Source organism: Schistocerca americana, chromosome 4, assembly GCF_021461395.2.
Source record: "Schistocerca americana isolate TAMUIC-IGC-003095 chromosome 4, iqSchAmer2.1, whole genome shotgun sequence".
Classification (NCBI taxonomy): domain Eukaryota; kingdom Metazoa; phylum Arthropoda; class Insecta; order Orthoptera; family Acrididae; genus Schistocerca; species Schistocerca americana.
Genome location: NC_060122.1, coordinates 604048607 through 604068776, shown reverse-complemented (window position 1 = coordinate 604068776; position 20170 = coordinate 604048607).

Here is a 20170-nt window from a genome sequence, read left to right as displayed (position 1 = left end):
TGTCGTCTGTATGGTTGGTCTCGCCCACTGAAATTCCTTTAAAATCTAAGTAAGCCTTTGCTGAATTTCCCAGCAGAAACTCTCCCTACGTTTGTCGATATTCGAGAGAAAATGAAATCATCAATAGTCTCAGACTATGGCGATATACACGCACATGGCTGGAGCAGAGTGCATATTATAATGCCTTCTCAGTTCCCACAAGATCAATTAACTAATCGTCTGATTCGTTTCTCCACAGTTGGCGCTCAACGACGCTGCAGCTAATTTCTAGTTGGAGGTCAGCAGCTGTGAAAGCAGTGTTCACACGAATCTCTCCTCTGCGTCGTACAGAGCATTATGGGCTCCGTTCTGCACTTGACACCAGTTCAGAGAAGAGTCCTCGAAAATTTCACTCTCATCTTTCTCGTAGCCGAACTCTCTCCCCACCTGGGTTCTTTCGTCCTCCATGTCACAGCTTTTTTCGACCAATAGGAGTGTTCCTCTTATTTTGTGAAAACTCTCTCTACCAATTGCAAGGGTCCTACGATTGACCTGGATTGAAATCTCGGCACTTTACTCCTTCCCGGTGCGTTTCCGCCAATCGGACGTTTTGTGCCTGCTCTCCACGCCTACAAAGTAACATGTGCCTATCACATGTGTACCACTTGCAGTTCACGTGATCGAATGCGTCACTGGTTTTATTCGTATCTATTTGGAAATCCGAAACGCAGTTTTCTAAAGCTTCTTTCGGTCCTACTTCTGGTGGCCCCTTACTCTCCCTGCAGTATGCGTCACCTGTCCGGCCACTGGCTCTCGCTGCGGGACGTGCCCTCTTAAAGTGCTTTCTGTAGTGCCTCCCAGGGTGCGGCCTCTGCATCTGCCCTTGCTGGCTTCCACAGAAAACGTTTCCTCTCGCTGCTTGTTTCATCTTCTGCTCATTGGCATGCATTATATAGGAGTTGTGTGTTAATACCGTCGATTGAGTGTCATCCCATTCGCATTACGTACTTACATCATCAATTTGTTCCTGAAGATGCTCTCTGCAATCCCTCAAAGTTCCTCCCAACATTTCTGGGGCATCCTGTATTTCCATATACAAGGCTGAGCAGCGTCTTAAGGAACATGGTGTTATGGAATGTAGACTCACCTATGTTCTTGACTATAGGATCTAATAGGGTTCCCTCCTTATTCAGTGTATTCAGTGTTTTTAGTCCATGCTACTGACTTGATACTGGAGCCTGATCCTGCAGGTTTTGGATGGTCTTCTCTGGTGATACTCATACGTGAGTATAGTGTAGCTCAGTCTATACATCAAAGAAGAAATGACAGAAAACAAAAGAAAGCTTCAATAGAGAAGGTAGAACATGAAAGTGTTTCAGTGATAAAAATTGCTAATGACACTGCTATCATTATTGAAAGGAGAGAAAAATTACTATATTTGTTGAATGAAATGAGAGATCTAAGAGCGCAGAATACGGACTGAGACAAAAAGAAGAGAGGCGAAAGTAATAAGGAATAGCAGAAATGAGATTAGCAATAGACTGAATATCAAATTTGGTGACCACGAAGTAGACGAAATGGAGGAGATTTGCTGTCTTGGAAGCAGATCAACATATGATGAACCAAAGAAGGAAGACGTAGTATGCAGTCCAGCGCAAGTAAAGAGAGCATTATCTGGCAGAAGAAGTCTCCTTGTATCAAACACATGCCTGAATTTGGGGAACAAATTGCTGAGAACGTACGTTTGGATCAGAGAATAGCGGATTGCGGGAAAATTGGAAAAGAAGAGAGTCACACGTTAAAATGTAGTGCTACAAAAGGATGTTGAAAGTTAGATCCTATGACAGAATAAGGAATGAGGAGATTGTCAATCAAGAAAGGAAGCTACGGAAAACACTAGTCAGAAGAATGGACAGGATGAAAGGACATGTGTCAAGACATCTATGGCTCTAGAGGGAGCTGTAGAGGGTAAGAAATGCAGGGGCCGACAGCGACTGGAATACATTCAACAAATTATTGAAGACGCAGCGTACAAGTGCTACGCTGAAGTGTTGAGGTGAAGCGATTGGCAAAAGATAGGAATTCTTGGCAGTTGGCGTAAAACCAGTCGGTATACTGATGACCCCTCCCCCCCAAAAACGAAAGAATAAGGTAGTTAAATCAACCAGACTGTACGTAAGTGCGAGCAAACTGAGCCACAATAAATTGTACGAGGACTCCTGATTCTTGTATTCCCACCTGCCTATATCGGTAAGGGATCCGAGATTACTGGTGTCTACCTAGACGGCTGCATCGCCATCATTGCCTGTGGCACGCCACGAGGTACATGCGTCTGTTGTCCAGCCAGCCTTAAGAGGGAGGACCAGCGCTCCTGACACCAGTGCGTTCGCAGTAGCAGACAGCGAATCTTTTCACCGCTGACCTCCCAACTATACCATACAACTCCAAGCGCATTTAAACAGATGTCACCGGGCGATATCGATCATCGACTCTGATACACTGCCGACTCCTGGATATCTGCCGAGATCTCGAGAAGTGGGTAAAGGGCTAGCGTATGGGATTCAATGGAAACAGAAGTTGGTCACTTCCCCTCGGTAAGACACAAATGTCTCCATTAGGTCATTTTACCTGTGGCGAATTTCAAACTTGATCTTTGCATCCTCTGGCCTGCCCGCTCTCTGGAACCCTCTAGAATTATACTTAATATTCAATTTAGACCATATTCTAAGATCTAAGATTTTGTCATACAACCTATGAACACTGACACATGTCTATGTCTCTTCCTGCCCTTCGTTCCCATCTCCATAAGTGATAGGAGAAATCACTTGTAGAGGCTTGCACTCTACTTTTTTCCTTGCTAGTGAGGACCCACGCGTGAGCTTGGTACAAACTGCCAGGACTCCATAGTCTTATATAACTTCAGCATTGTTTCTTCCTTCATTATATTTCAAATCCCATTTCAATGATAGCCAATTAGCTTGGGTAACACTTTTACCGCAGTTGAGCTGCATACAGCATGTACTGTTTTCCCAGAAGTATGGGAACGACGGGAATTTCGTTCCGTCTGATTCCCATGCAGCCCAATTAACGGAACTTTCTTACAGTCGTCTGACTGTACAAAATTGTTACTACTACAAACCCCTGCAGACCAATGCTCTGCATGGATATCAATCCAGACGTAAATATATATCACGAATATCAGGAAATACGTTATTGGAGGTGAGGCAGGCGTCAACACTTGTACGCTCAAATTTATTATAATTAATGACATTTAAAAATGTACCTCTCTCATTAGTATCCGAGACAATTAATATACGAAACTCTTTCATGTAATTCATAAGTAATCAAATCGATAAGAGATTTTTCAATAATATATAGACTTCCAAAGCTCTCTGATAATTTGAAGTATTCTTCCGCTCTAAAAGATTTCCCTGTCACTTACTACCCATCGTTCACATGGTAAGTTGTTTTGTACAAACTGGTTAATGAATTAACCATTTATAAAATCTGCAACTAACTGCATTAAGCGTTCGGAAACGCCTAAATCAGCGGCGGTGAGCCGTTGGAAAGTCACCCCTCGCCCATGAGATCCAGCACAAAGTGCATTAAATTTCTGCAGTTTGTTGCACACATGTTTGAAATTTAAAGCAAGGAGAACTATTTTGTTCTGTATATGGATACAAACGCAGCACCTATAGGCATTGCCAAACAAGCAGAGCTTTCGTACCTATATTCGAACACAGACCGACCGTCATTACCGACTTGTCATAAAGAGACGTTAAATATCTAATTTATGTCCAGTATCAGTTAGCGTCTCAACTTGAAGCTACATGATAAAAACATTATGTACTGGAACGGAACTCCTATCCATCGAATATGTCCACTATTAACTCACCACGAAAGATGTTTCATAGGATTTAGTTCAAAAGTAACAAAGCACACCGGTTTAAACTTGAATTAAAGTGACGTAAGATTTGAGTTGTTCCAACTGCCTTGCCGCAGTGGTAACACCGGTTCCGGTCAGGTCACCGAATTAAGCCCTGTCGAGCTGGGCTAGCACTTGGATGGGTGACCATCCGGTGTGCCGAGCACTGCAAGCTGGTGCACTCAGCCCTTGTGAGGCAAACTGAGGAGCTACGTGATTGGGAAGTAGCGGCTCTGGTCTCGTGAACTGACTTACGGGCGGGAGAGCGGTGTACTGACCACATGCCCCTCCATATCTGCATCCAGTAACGCCTGTGGACCGAAGATGGCATGGTGACCGGTCGGTATCGTTGGGCCTTCGTGGCCTGTTCGGACAGAGTTTAGTTTACCTTTAAGATTTGTGTTGAACGAAATTCAAATCCATCACCTAAACCTGAAATGACTAGATGAATTCTTTTGCATTTCCAGGATTCGAAACTGATCAATCTAACAGTTGTTTTCTAACCAAGAAAAAAATGTCAAATATTAGCTTCTTTCACCTGTAGCGAGATGTACGCATTTCTAAACTAGAAATAACGTGATGAGAAAGTCTGCGCTGACTGGAAGTCGAAACCCATTGTGAGCGTGTGGGTACTATTCTGTCACTCTGCGCAACGGATTAATCTGAGATGCACCGTTTACCCTGTGGCTCCTGCAAGATGCAATTTCCACCCCCACACTACTACAGAAGTCAGACAGACGCTCCTAACGTTCTAAAGAGAAATGCCTGAAAAACTTTCAGCGCATAAATATCATCTGGAGTCGTCCGCTGTAAGGAAATGACACAAAAATTCACAAAATTTCTTACGTAACTAGTGGGATACTTGGGTACTAGAGCAGTGCTAGTTAGTGTAAAAAAACATGAAACTAATGAAAATTATTATTTATTTTGCAAAAATTCTAAGAAATCACAATGGCACTTTTAGTTATGAACTGAACATGTTATTTCCGGGGTCTTCTCGGAATGTGAAGTTACCTCCCAAAGATAGGATTCGATAATGAAATTTCTAAACAAAGTTTAAGATGGTTGTTGACTTGGCAGAATGACTGAGAGGCGCGCGCCCGCAGCTCGTGGTCGTGCGGTACCGTTCTCGCTTCCCACGCCCGGGTTCCTGGGTTCGATTCCCGGCGGGGTCAGGGATTTTCTCTGCCTCGTGATGGCTGGGTGTTGTGTGATGTCCTTACGTTAGTTAGGTTTAAGTAGTTCAACGTTCTATGGGACTGATGACCATAGATGTTAAGTCCCATAGTGCTCAGAGCCATTTGAACCATTTGAACTGAGAGGCGTGCCTACTCAACTTGAATAATTATCCTTTAGAAAGTCGCTAGGTACGGTCGAGGCTGTCACATGTGAAATGCCGTGAAGTGTACTGTTGTGGAGGAAATATGGGGCTCGCAAGAGCTGTAGCGCACAATACCGTGAGCTTCGATGAATGCTGTCTGCACCGCTCACTGCTGACAAATAAGATAACTCTCGTTATATCTGGATTCACCTTCGCCAATCAAACTCTTCCTACGCCTTGATGAAGTCAAGGACTCCTATACGCCCCTAGTCTAACTATTGGCGTGGTACACCGGTCAGATAACCAGTCCACTTCGATGCCACTCAAAATTTGCTCGCAGGCGTTTAACTATAACTCTGTCCGTTCACACCGCACAATAAGTGTGGCGGCCAACACAGTGAACAACACTTAATCGCAAGGACTCAATATAGAGTCGCACTCCGATTTGTTCTCGACAGAGGTGCTCTCCCAGTTAAGTACTGAGGAGAGACTTGTTCTTGCTCTTTGAGTACACATACGAGCGCACACGCCCTCGTTACGTGTTCTCGCTGCAAGAGCGACAACGGAATGGCCCCTCTCCACGCCAGACGTGAAGGGGTATATCTTTCGGTCTCCACCATTACTCCTTCAGCTCAAGGTGTCAGGAATATCGTCTGCCAATCAGCATTGCTCTTCTAAAATGGGAAATGACGTTTCGTTTAAGGCGACCAATCCGGAAATCTGTAGCATCAGCATTTGGCTGTTGCTGTCTCCCTGTGAAAACCTCTGAAACTGCATGCTATGTTTGTAAAGAATGCGTAGCGGAATTTGCTTTTAAGCTGAACACGGGGTCGTTCTCCCCTTTCACTTGGGTAAATGCTGTCCACTCCATGGGTGGTCGCTGTCCGACGTAGATAGGCTGAATCGTCCTGTGAAGGTACCGGCCACTTGGTGTGTGGTCTGCCTCTCCTGAACTAAAAGCTCTTGTGACCGTCGTGTCTGGAATGTGTGTGTGTATGCCAGCCTCGAGTATCTTAACCCCGGTGTGCACTTGTTATTTGCGTATCGTTTACATGAATTTATACAACACTGACTTTGTCTTATTGAGTTTGGGTTCGAATGAAGCGTCTTGATGTGCGGAATATGATTGTGAGGGCTGAATATGTAAGCAATGAAGATCAGGAGACCATGGCGTCTTACACCATACACATTGTCATCATTTATCACATACATCTACATCTACATCTTCATACATACTCCGCATCACCATACGGTGCGTGGCGGAGGGTACCTCATACCACAACTAGCACCTTCTCTCCCTGTTCCACTCCCAAACAGAACGAGGGAAAAATGACTGCCTATATGCCTCTGTGCGAGCCCTAATCCCTCTTATCTTTGTGGTCTTTCCGCGAAATGTAAGTTGGCGGCAGTAAAATTGTACTGCAGGCAGCCTCAAATGCAGGTTCTCTAAAATTCCTCAGTAGCGATTCACAAAAAGAACGCCTCCTTTCCTCCAGAGACTCCCACCCGAGTTCCTGAAGCACTTCCGTAACACTCGCGTGATGATCAAACCTACCAATAACAAATATAGCAGCCCACCTCTGAATTGCTTCTATGTCCTCCCTCAGTCTGACCTGATAGGGATCCCAAACGCTCGAGCAGTACTCAAGAATAGGTCGCACAAGCGTTCTATAAGCGGTCTCCTTTACAGATGAACCACATTTTCCCAAAATTCTACCAATGAACCGAAGACGACCATCCGCCTTCCCCACAAATGCCTTTACATGCTTGTCCTACTTCATATCGCTCTGTAATGTTACGCCCAAATAGTTAATCGATGTGACTGTGTCAAGCACTGCACTACTAATGGAGTATTCAAACATTACAGGAATCTTCCTCCTGTTGATCTGCATTAAATTACATTTATCTATATTTAGAGTTAGCTGCCATTCTTTACACCAATCACAAATCCTGTCCAAGTCATCTTGTACCCTCCTACAATCACTCAACGACGACACCTTCCCGTACACCACAGCATCATCAGGAAACAGCCGCACATTGCCATCCACCCCATCCAAAAGATCATTTATGTAGATAGAAAACAACAGCGGACCTACCACACTTCCCAGAGGCACTCCAAATGATACCCTCACCTCCGATGAACACTCACCATCGAGGACAACGTACTGGGTTCTATTACTTAAGAAGTTTTCGAGTCACTCACATACTTGGGAACCAATGCCATATGCTCGTACCTTAGTTAGGAGTCTGCAGTGGGGCACCGAGTCAAACGCAAGATATCATATGTTCGCAAGATATCATATGAATAAAGGGTGAGTTGCGTTTCGCAGTAGTGATGATTTCTAAAGCCATGCTGAAGCATGGACAGCAACTTCTTGTCTCAAGGAAATTCATTATATTCGAACTGAGAATATGTTCGAGAATCCTGCAAGAAACCGATGTTAAGGATATTGGTCTGTAATTTTGAGGATCCGTCCTTCTACCCTTCTTATATACAGGCGTCACCTGCACATTTTTCCAGTCGCTCGGGACTTTACGTTGGGCAAGAGATTCGCGATAAATGCAAGCTAAGTATGGAGCCAATGCAGTAGAGTCATCATCATCAGTTATCTGCTATATTAGCAGGTCCTTTGCCTCTCCATTTTCTGCGATCCATTGCTTCCTTCTTAAGGCTGCTGTATGTTGTACCGTCCATCATGTCATCCAGTATCTGGAATCTCTTCCTTCCTCGCTTCCTTTTCCCTTCTACATAACCTTCTACAACTGTTTTTATCAGTCCGTCATTCTTTCTTAATATATGCCCAATCCAATTTCTTTTTCTTCTCTTTAATACATCTAGTAACTGTCTTTTCTCTCCCACTCTTCTCAGTACCTCTTCATTTTTTACTCTGTTCATCCAACTTATTCTTTCCATCTTCCGCCATGTCCATATCTCAAAAGCCTTTCTCTGTCTTTTTACCTCATAGTCCATGTTTCAGCGCCATATAGAAGAACACTCCATACAAGACATTTTATGAGTCTATTTCTGAGTTCTCTGTCCAGACCGCTGCAGAAGATTCTCCTTTTCTTATAAAACGCCTCTTTTGGCATTGCTATCCTTGTTTTAATTTCCGTGGTGCACTTCCAGTCGGTGTCTATCCTGCTTCCAAGATAATTAAAATTTTGCACCTGTTCTAGTGTTTCTCTATTCAGCACAATTTTTATTTCCTTATTTCCTCCTATTGCCAATACTTTTGTTTTATTTGTGTTAATTTTCATTCCATATTTTTTTCCGTTAGTTGCAATGGTGTCCACCAAATCCTGTAATTATTTTTCCCCTGTGGCTAGAAGGACCATGTCATCAGCAAATCTCAAGCACCCTACTCTTCTTCCTCCAATTTCTACTCCTTTGTTATCTAATGAGCATTGGTCAATCATATTTTCCAAGTACAGGTTGAAAAGAGTAGGTGATAAACAGCATCCTTGTCTTACTCCTTTGTTTGACTATACTGTCCTTTTTGACAATACTGTCATTCACCAGTGGTTTCGAGTACTCAGTACCAACTATCGAACTGATTTGGTAATTACTGAAATCAATTGACATAATGGCTATCTGCAGTAGAGTACTCTCTGTAAAACCGAATTGGAATCCCATCAGGACCTGGAGATTTATTTATTTTAAACCCATTCAGCTGCTTCACAGCCCCAGGGTAACATATGAAGAGATGAGATGTTAACTATAGAATTCATTTCACCAATGTGCAACATGTTTGAACCTGAAACTATGTGATGAAACGTGCTGTTCCACCAGCTCCTATCGTTATTTGACGGTGTTCCTCACGTTAGCGGAGGGAAATCATGTTTAATATGCATCTAAAATCACGGTGAAATCCTAAATCTTCACTTTGTGCTATGAGAGGTGAAGAGAGCCTATTCATGTCTGTTAAAAATGGGCACATGAAGTGTGAATCGAACGTAGACTTTAGGCGTAATGGTATGACTCCCTGGAAGTGGATTTCAACCTCTTCAATGCATTCATTTCTTTGTTTGACCATACTGTCATTCACCAGTGGTTTCGAGTACTCTGTACCAACTATCGAACTGATTTGGTAATTACTGAAATCAAATGACATAATGGCTATCTGCACAAAGTGACAACACTATGGAATGCAGAAATTAACGCATAAAGTAGTGATTTCCACCATGAACTGCGCTGATGAAGTGTATGTTGGTGGTCTAGAAAGTTCCTCCTCGTCCGTTCTGGCTCTCGGTCATGCTGTGTTTACTTGTGTGTGCTGCAACAAGTGTTTACAAATCATGCTGTTCATGCCATTTCGCGTAGTGTTTATTAAACGTCAGCGTCATGTGGCCAGTGATAGTCTTTAAATTTTCTGAAGTACATAAAAAGTACGAAAAATAATGGAATATTGCGAAACTGGAGGTTTCTAGGAACAATGGGCGTCCAACAATTTCAGATCTGGGTTACCACCTACTTACATGAAACTAGCAAGAAAAGAAGTAGACAGTGTGTAACTTAATACTAACAAGTCCATCTACTATTTCAAACTTTAACTTATTTTATGAGTGAGTAATACTTGAACTTGTGTGCCGGTTACACTGAGTTAACGTTCGCAATAGATTGTCTATCTAAATTTATCGATAATCAAGTCAAAGGATTTTTGACAAATGTCTTTAACGTCCCCATGGAAATCCAAATGAGGTACCAAAACTCAAACTACTAACTACTATACTAATGGAGACGTTAGTGTAAGTCGGGTCTAGGTCTGGACATATTTTTATTCGTGCCTGCAGCAACTGGATTAACACCGAAAGTTGCCTGTTATATTTGCATATTTGCCAGATTCCATAAACTGAGTTTATTCTGTGTCTACTTAGAGCAGCTTCTGCTCTTGTCTCTGAAAACATTCATGTTGCGCTATGGTTTTTGCTAGGGTAGTTTATCTGCCGAAGTTCTTTGGGATGTGAGCTTCCTGAGTCAATGTGGCAATATGACGTGGGGCATGCTTTGCAAGTTTTGAAACTGTCTATTCTTCGTGTTCTATTAGTGACTGTAGTAGAGACTAGATGGACTAACTTATTGTGTTAGATGATGTGCTGTTCAAAATGGCTGCTTTTTATACATGCTGAGAAAGAGAGAGAGAAAAAGCGAAAATGGTTTGTATATGTGCAATACTTTTTAAAAAAAAAAGTTGCTCTCATACCACGAATCTGGACCAAATTTGACATTGTTCCATTACTAAACGCCGGGCGTGCCAAGTTGGCTTGTTGAGACTTATTTGTCTCAAGTACTGGAAGATGTACAGTGGCTTTTGCGAATGATATTCAGTGAGTCAGTTTACAGTTTGAAAACTAGCCTAATGTTTCTATCGCGGGACCGTGAACTGATAATGGGAGTTAGGGAGCAGAATCACGCTGTTACGCAAATCACACGTAAGTGGGTTTACGCTGAATCTGCACAAGATGTGTAATGCGATCGTATAATGGCTAATGGTTCTGAGCACTATGGGACTCAACATCTTAGGTCATAAGTCCCCTAGAACTAAGAACTACCTAAACCTAACTAACCTAAGGACATCACACACACCCATGCCCAAGGCAGGATTCGAACCTGCGACCGTAGCAGTCCCGCGGTTCCGGACTGCAGCGCCAGAACCGCACGGCCACCGCGGCCGGCATATAATGACCAAGATACAAATCCTGTGTGAGTTGACTAGCCTCTCATATAACTTACTAAATCAATTGATCAAAGTTCTCCTTCAAAAATGATGATGAGAAGGGATTCTGATGAATGTGACTGTTTAACAGATAAATGCCATCCTAAAAACTTACAATTGCATTTACTTGATTTAAATGGAACATAAAATTGATCATGAATCTGTACAAGGAACAATCACGTACGCAGTCGTAAACCAAACAGGTAAACCGTCTTTACCTGACAGAGGTGTTGGCAAATAACCTAGTGCAACCGACACTGCGTGGAGTCTATCGTGCTTCTCTACTGCGAGAAGGGGAAGCAAAGTGAATAGGTGAAGTGGATATCATCGATAATCAGTTCACAATTGGATGCAGTACCACTATATCACCTGTGGTTCTACACATGCAACAGCTGAGAAACCGCAATTAGAATTTTAGTCAGCTGAAAAATCAATTGAAGTCCTACAGGCCGGAGCTACGCAAAACGGCGAGCTGATGAAAGATGCTCCATGTGGTCGACTCCGCTGCATGGAGACCAATCGAAGCGTAAGAGCAAGGAAACTTTGTCCTGGAGAATCTGCGAATGAAATTACTCAGCAGCAAGGGCGGCAAAAGTACGTGACCATTTCAAATTCTCATCTGCCCCACACCCAGAGAGTGACTGCTCCGCTGTGCAATAAGTCGGCCAATCTTGGCCGATTAACAAACCTTTCGACAAATGTGGCCTTACAACAAATTCGTCTTGACTCTCATTACCATACTATGTCAACCAGCGCCGGTACCATTCGTCCCTGTCATTCCCAATGGCGACTGTAAACGTGTGCTGCCATAACAGTCGAACAGCCTATCGCAGCCTTTGCCAGGAATTGCGCCAGAAGCTCTTCAGCGATGAGCACCAACAGAATTTAATAACTAGAATGCTATTTGTGGCGCCATTCTGTTGGCAATCCCTGAAATCAACAGAATTATTTTACGGAAGCATTCTACTCTCAGTCAAGTATGTGCCGGTACAGAGCCTTCAATTATTTACTGTGCATGACAGCGTAATAGGATTGCGAAATGACATTAATTGCATGTATGCAAAATCAGATTTTAGAAATGGAAGAGAGGCTGGTTTGATGATCTTGATAAGTGTATGAAGAGGCCAGAGGGCCTGCCGTGTTGCAGTTTAATTTATGATCTGCAGCTGTTCTGCGCTCGTAGCAACTTAGTATCTCACTCAAAACATATGCGTTGCGTTGCGTTAATTTGGGGAAAGAGACCAAACAGCGAGGTCATCAGTCTCATCGGATTAGGGAAGCAAGTCGACCGTGCCCTGTCAAAGGAACCATAATGGAATTTAGATTTGGGGAAATCACGGAAACCCTAGATCAGGATGGCTGGACGCGGGATTGAACCGTCGTCCTCCCGAATGCGACTCCAGTGTGCTAACCACTGCGCCACCTCGCAGGGTCAAAAAATGTGTTTTGTGTCTTACTTGATTTTGAAATCTGTGTTTAAGAACTGATATTTGTGTGGCTGTGCAGAGGACAGCACATGGTTCGTGTAACTTTGACTGGTGTGGCCTAGGTAAAACTTGTTTCTTCGAAGCACAATAATATATGCAAGGTTAACATAGGTCTTATACCTTCATTTTAAATTCATACACTTCATAAATTCAGTTAAATGAAATAAAAGGTTCGTGGGGATGTGAGTAATCATAAGGTCTAGCAAGAATATCTTATTTGGAAAGAACTGAACCAAATATTTTCGTGTCCAATTCAATGTTCCACTCAGTATCACTTCTGCCCATAAAGAATCTTCAGAGATAAGCCAGGCCTTGCTTTAGTAAGTCACTTTCACATTACGGAAGGTAAGTTTGCCTCGAAAACTTTCAGAAGGTAGCTAAATCATATACTGATTACATGTTTTGCGATGCTCACTACGACGAAGTATAATCACTTTATATATGAATGCAAACGTTTGGGTCTATATCTTGCTAATCAGAGGAAAACTAAATGTTATTAGGGAGATTCAAATTGGTTTCAGTAAAGGGGAAATAACCAGTGGGCAATATTAAATTATTTTAGGTACCAAAAATAATTTCTGTTGCTCTGTTTAAGAATCGTTGTATGAAGAACCTGAATTGAGATTAGTTAGACTGCATTATACAGTACTTATTTAAGTGGGCCTTACTAATTTTCAAAAGAGCAACCTCATGTGGGATATAACAACCACTGAATGTTACAGTGTAGAGTCCAACAGTTAAAGCCATTATACAGACACCGCACAATATTTATCGAAAGTTAAAAAACGGATGCAATCTGTAATGGATGTTAGGCGCTGTAAAGCATACATTACATTCATTGGGCAACTACTGGCATGCTTTATATGTAATGAAACAGACCGCGTTCGACAAGACTGTCCCACGTGAAAATTCCATCTTTTACTCGACCTAACTAAACGTAAACCTGTTTTCTAGCCTCGTAGCAGAAGTAAGTGGAGAACCAGTAGCAAACAGTGGTACATTAACTGCCACTAATTAAATACTGTTAATGTTCCCGAGACTATAGACAATAATCCTGAACGTAGTAGTAATTTCAAAATATTTTAAACGAAAGTGCATTTCCAGCTTTGTCTACGGAAAGAAAACACAGATATTAGAGGTTGTGGGTTCAAATAGAACAAAGAAGAAATATATAAAAAGAGAGGCGAAGGTCAATCTGAAATCCAGACCTATTATGAGATCAATTACAAGAAGTATATATACTGAAATTTAAAAGAAGTAATTCACAATCACAAAAGACATTAATAACATATCAAAATATAAAACTTTTACTTTAAAAATCAACAGGATTTCAGTAAATTTAGAACTGACAAACCCCCAACATTTCTTACAAACGGCCGAAATCTGTACTACATTCTGTAGGAAGTCTAAACGAGTAGTCTAGATTACATTGCAGGATAAAATACAATTCTTAGTAGATGAGAAAGTGCAGATACGGTGATACTAATAAAAGACGGTATTTAAGTGTCAGAGAAACTGAGAGATTTTAATCGGCACAGGAATATCAGCGAAAATAGAAGATATAATCTTTGTAAATGTGTATGCCCCATCTGGAAGCAGTCGTAGAGAGGCGACGGCTGAGTATCTGAATTAGGAATTTTTTCTGTTTTACCAAAGTCATGGAACAAAGTCGTATTTGGTGGAGACATTAGCTCTGTTACTAATAGAAGAGGTAAAAACCATATTTGAACATATGCATGGTCTCCAATATATGACCGGAAAATTAAATCTGATTGGAGGGCAACAAATGCAGCTTCATTAAAGCACACTTTTTCTAAGTAGCGGAACAGTGTCATTTCCACGCCTCTTATGCGATAGTTATAAGAATGAGCTGTTACTTTCAAAGCCAAGGCTGCTTCTTCCTCACCCCTCCACCCACTTGTCACCCTGCACTCTTTATAACCTAGTACCACCATACCTCTACGTGTCTTCAATATATAATACAGATGTATTGTGTATGATACATATTTTGAGGGTCCAATAGCAGCTCAGTGGTTATTATGGCAGCAGAAGTTGGGTGTAAAACACGCATGCTATGTGCACCATCTCCGTAGAACTCACGATACACAGTCACCACATTATGACTGTGGAGTACGCTACATCACACTCTACTAAAACCCGACTGCATGCACCATCCTTGTTTCTCCAGTATGGGACGCATTTTTGCTCTTTATGGGATCCTTATCAGACAGGCTTGATGAAGAACACTGAAAAAACATTTGAAAGAAGGGCAACTTCTTATCTATTCCCGTGAAGCAGTGCAGGGAGTGTCATGGATATGAAGGACAGCTTCTATAACATTCTCCCACCGATAGGAGGATCCCATGGCGAAATGTGCCACTCTTCATTGGTTCTTATCTACTCCTTCTATTAATGTGGCAATATACTTACGTAATCGATATCTGGAGCCTATGATTAGAAATTGAATAAAAAAGTACTAGTGAAGAGTGCAGGAGCATGGAAGGGAATAACTCTGAACCCAGAAGAGAAAAAGAACAAGTTTTATAAAGTTTCACATCATTGTTATGTATCAGAGAGGAGTGGAAATAAACTGATGTCAGTCAACATATCTCCAGAATTTTTTGTACCAAATAAGGAACCGTGAAGTCTTTAAAAATGATCCTTTCTCCTATCCCGGATGGTATCGTATTGAGTGCGATACAAGTCAGTTACGTAAGAACAGATACATTAGCCAGATAAGCAGGAATTCTTATACGAGATTTAAAGAACATAAAAGCAGGGACAATTCCAGGTCACCTCTGACAATGCCTTTGATTGGCAACTAGTATCAGCTGTAGTAGGTTAACGATAACATTGCAGAGAAAGAATGGATACTCGGTGTCCTGGAAGAAATTTAAATCTGAAGAATCTTCATTTCTATCTTCTCGGTAAAATTAATGAATATGCTGACCTGTATCACAAAAATATTTTATTTAATTATGGTATTACCCAAATGGTTTTTTTAAATGTACATGTCTTCTTCCCTTTTAATATTGAGATGGTTCCGTCTCTTTTCTGCTGTTACTTCTCGCTCTTCCAGTTTTAACAATTCACCAGCCACACGTCCGAATCACACCAGGCGTGGGCTACGGGTCTTGTGCGGCCTCTGTTTTCACGATTAGTATGTACCACTACATAGCTTTCCTGTTTATATTCCCGTTCTGATAGCATGGGGAATGTATGGAATTTTTCTAAGGCCCTTTTATCATTTTGACAGGAACCTTTGGTTCCATGACAACATTAGAGTGAGGGTGACCTCAGATTTTATTTGTAAGTAAAGTCCTGTTCTCTTATTTAATTTGTTTTAATTCATTTTAGAAATTTTAGCCGCGTAGTTCCTTATCTGGGATTTCAGACTGGACGATCTCCTGCCACAATCGTGTAACACAATATACTCATTATTACATTTTACACCACATGATGGAACTTTAAGTGTTTCGAAACCGGTCGTGTACACAATAAAAGTAGTGGATTAAGCGAATGATGTGCGGTCTCTTGGTTTTACAAAATCGTGTTTGCTTTAATTTAACGCTATAACGGTTGTGAGCAATAGTTAACTTAGGGACTATCGTGGAGAGTTGATGTTAGTCAAGAATCCCTTTAAGGCGGCAAAGACGCCATTGCTAACATCTCACTGAATTTGAACAAGGTCGCGTTATAGGTCTTCGAGAGGCTGGATGTTCCTTCTACGATAATGCAGGAAGGACTTGGCAGGAATATAGCCATTGTACATGACTGCTGGCAGTGGCCGTCACGAGAATGCACGCTCGCAAGAAAACCGGGTTCCGGTCAGCCACGTGGCAGTAAAGAGAGGGAAGACCATAGCAGTGCATCTGCAACAGCATCCTGAGCAGCAGCTGGCACCAAATCGAACAAGGATAGCTCCAAGACAGGCTCTCTGTAACCAGTGATCCCAAACCATCGCTATTTTCGACTTCTCTGGTGTCAAGCGAGAGCTCATTGGAGGATACGGTAGATGTCTGTTATGTTTTCTGTTGAAAGCCGGTTCTGCCTATGTGTTAGTGAAGACCATGTGTTGATTAGTAAGCGACCATTTTAGGGCATGCAACCAATCTGTCTGTGTGCTAGGCACGCTGGACTTACAACTGGTGCGAGCTATGGTCTGGAGTGCGATTTCGTATGACAACAGGACCACTCTCGTGGTTATGCCATGCACAATGACTGCAAAACTGTATGTGAGCCTAGTGATTTGACCAGTTGCGCTGCCATTCAAGGGGGTGTTTCCGACAGGTAATGCGCGCCCACATACATCTGTTGTAACCCAAATTGTGGTAAGGAGTGTCTACACGTTTTCTTGGCCTGCACGTTCATCAAATCTGTCTCCAATCAACCACATAAGGGGCATCATCTGACGAAGCTCCAGCATCATCCCCAAACAAGAATAACCATCCCTGTACTTACCGTCCATGTGCAACAGACATGTAACTCGGTCCCACAAAGTGACATCAGGCCCCTGAACAACACAATGCATGCACGTTTGCATACTTGCATTCAACATTCTGGTGTTGCACCGATTATTACTGTAGCAGTATTTCACATTTGGAATGGCTTATCTCGCGCTTACATTGACATATAATTTTGCATTGTTATCACTGGGATATGATGATTAGACAAATGCGTTTCCAAAATTTCATTACTGTACATTAATTACTTTTTTATGTTACGATTTTTTTTCTGGCAGTGTAGACAACTGCACCATCTGCGACCAGTCTTTGTGTATTACTATAAGCTACCATCGTCTTTTTTGTACACGTAGCCTTATTCTCTATCCCAAACGCCAATTTGTGTATGAATTTTAGCGGTGTATATAATTAAAGTATGATTTATATTTTAGCTTAGCAGATACATTGAAGAGCCAAAGACACTGGTACACCTGCCTAATATCGTGTAGGGCCACCGCGAACATGCGGATGTGCCGAACATGACCTGGCAGGGACTCGACTAATGTCTGAAGTTGTGCTAAAGGGAACTGACACCATGAATCTGAACAACACGTTGGAAGCCATACCAGATATGCTGAATAATGTTCATGTATGGAACGTTTGGTGGCCATAGAAACTTGGAAGAGTGTTCCTGGAGCCACTCTGTAGCATTTCTGGACATGTTGGGTGCCGCATTGTCCTGCTGGAATTTCCCAAGTCCGTCGGAATTAACAATTGGCGTGAATGGATGCAGGTGATCAGACAGGATACTTACGTACGCGTCACCTGTCAGAGTCGTATCTAGACGTATCAGGGGTCCCAGAACACTCCAACTGCACATGTCCCACACCATTACAGAGCTTCCACAAACTTGAACAGTCTCCTGCTAACATGCAGCGTCCATGGATTCATGAGGTTGTCTCCATACCCGTACATATCCATCCTCTCGATACGATTTGAAACGAGACTTGTCCGACCAGGCAACATGTTTCCAGTCACCGACAGTCCAATGTCGGCATTGACGGGCCTAGGCAAGGCGTAAAGCTTTGTGTCGAGCAGTCATCAAGGGTACATGAGTGGGCCTTCGCCTCCGAAATCCCACATCAATGATGTTTCGTTGAATGGTTCGCACGCTGACATTTGTTGATGGCATGTCGGAGATTTGATGTTTTACCGGCTTCCTGATATTGACGATACACTCGTGAAATGGTCGTAAGATAAATCCCCACTTCATCGCTACCGCGAGGATGCTGTGCGCATCGCTCGTGCGCCGACTGTAAAATCATGTTCAAACTAACTTAAGTCTTGATGACCTGCTATTTTCGTAGCAGTAACCGATCTAACGATTGCGCCAGAGACTTGTTGTTTTGTATAGCCGTTGCCGACCGCATCACCGTATTCTGCTTGTTTACATATCTCTGTATGTGAACACACATGCCTATACTAGTTCCTTTGTCGCTTCAGTGTATATTGCTTCTAAGCACGGTGACGCAAACCCCCCGCCCGCCCGCCCCCCCCCCTCCCCCCCCCCCCCCCCCCCCCGCCTCCAATACAAAATGTGTATGTGTGGACTTTTGGGTCACTGGACTATAAATGGACTATGTGGCATCAAGAACACTTAATGAAACGTATACTGTAGAACGACCATTCCTTGCAAGACCGAAATATACCATACCCAATGTGTTATTTGCAGTCCATTGCTACTATCGCACCGTTTCCGCTGCCTCTACAGGAGATTTTCTCCGCTCAGGCCTCATCATCATTTCATCCCCATCTCCAGCGCGCAAGTCGCTCAAAGTGGCGTCGAATGCAATAAGTACTTGCCCTCGGCGGACGAACTTCCCTAAATGGGGGACTCGCGGCCCACAATGCCGTACGCTCATTTCCACTTTTCCCGTTGCCTATAAAAGCGCCTGATGATCTACCTTCAGTTCTGTTTTTTGCCTATGGTCAGTCCAGTGAAATAGAATGGAGACACTTGTGTGAAAAGTCTGCAATACATTGGAGGTCCACTCACTACAGAACACCACCATATAATGTGGACGTCAATGTTTTGTCCTGCAGAGGATTCAACATCAGCCGCAGTGGCTGTGTTACTGCGTCAGTACTGGCAGTGTTCAACGGCACAGAACTACAATTACTGGATCATGATAGCACATATAGCGTATGTTTAAAAAAGCATATATCTTCAGACATATGATACGAATATGATGCTCTATATTTTCCCATAGACAAATAGAATAGTGTAAGAGAAAGTGTTCAGCGATGTGATAGAATGTATAGTATAATACAAAGTCCATGTAGATGTTGATTTGCATGACATGATCGCGTAAACGCCTAACTTAACATGAACAAAAAACGAATTTTTGGTAAATATTAGCATGTGGTGAATCACTATGATGAAAGAAGGATAACCACATATAGCTAAGTTTGCATACATGAGTGATAACGTTAATATTATATTTAGAATGTTTAATTTCCAGTCATACATATTACTACATGTCCATGTATTGTGTATATGAGACATAACTACATATAATCATGACACTGTGAGATAAGCATAAAAGTGTTCTAATGTAAAGCGTTGGATGTCTGTATTCTGTATTAACTGTGATATATGGTCCAAAATGAAACTAAGTTTGTCAAGTGGGAGGGGCTTCTTCGATGGGAACTGGCTTAAGTCTATGCAACACATTGCTTCTTTTCCTTAAGACTTATGAAATAATTGAATTACTTTTGAATGCATTATGGGAACAGCAGTGATCAATGTCTTGTAAATAATTACTATTAAAAATAGTCTTGATCACGATTTATTTAACAAGGTGACCGGTTTCGACCACTACTGCGGTCATCTTCAGACCACTGAGTAGGAACCCCTTTCTGTTGGAGAATTCATGATTCTCCAACAGAAAGGGGTTCCTACTCAATGGTCTGAAGATGACCGCAGTAGTGGTCGAAACCGGTCACCTTGTTAAATAAATCGTGATCAAGACTGTTTTTAATAGTAATTATTTATGAAATAATATTATTTGCAGAAGCGGTTACAATCTACGGTACAGTTTTCTTGAGACATGTGGGATAAAATTATCCTCCAAAAGCAGTCAGTCCTATGTCCAAATCAACAAATTTTGAGTTAAAATCAATTAAATTTGTATCAAAATCAACTGTATGTCGATGTCAGTCAATTTTGTTTGAAATCAGTGAACTTCTGTTGAAATTTGTCACTTTTAAGTCGAAAGCTGAGAATTTTCCACCACAGTTAC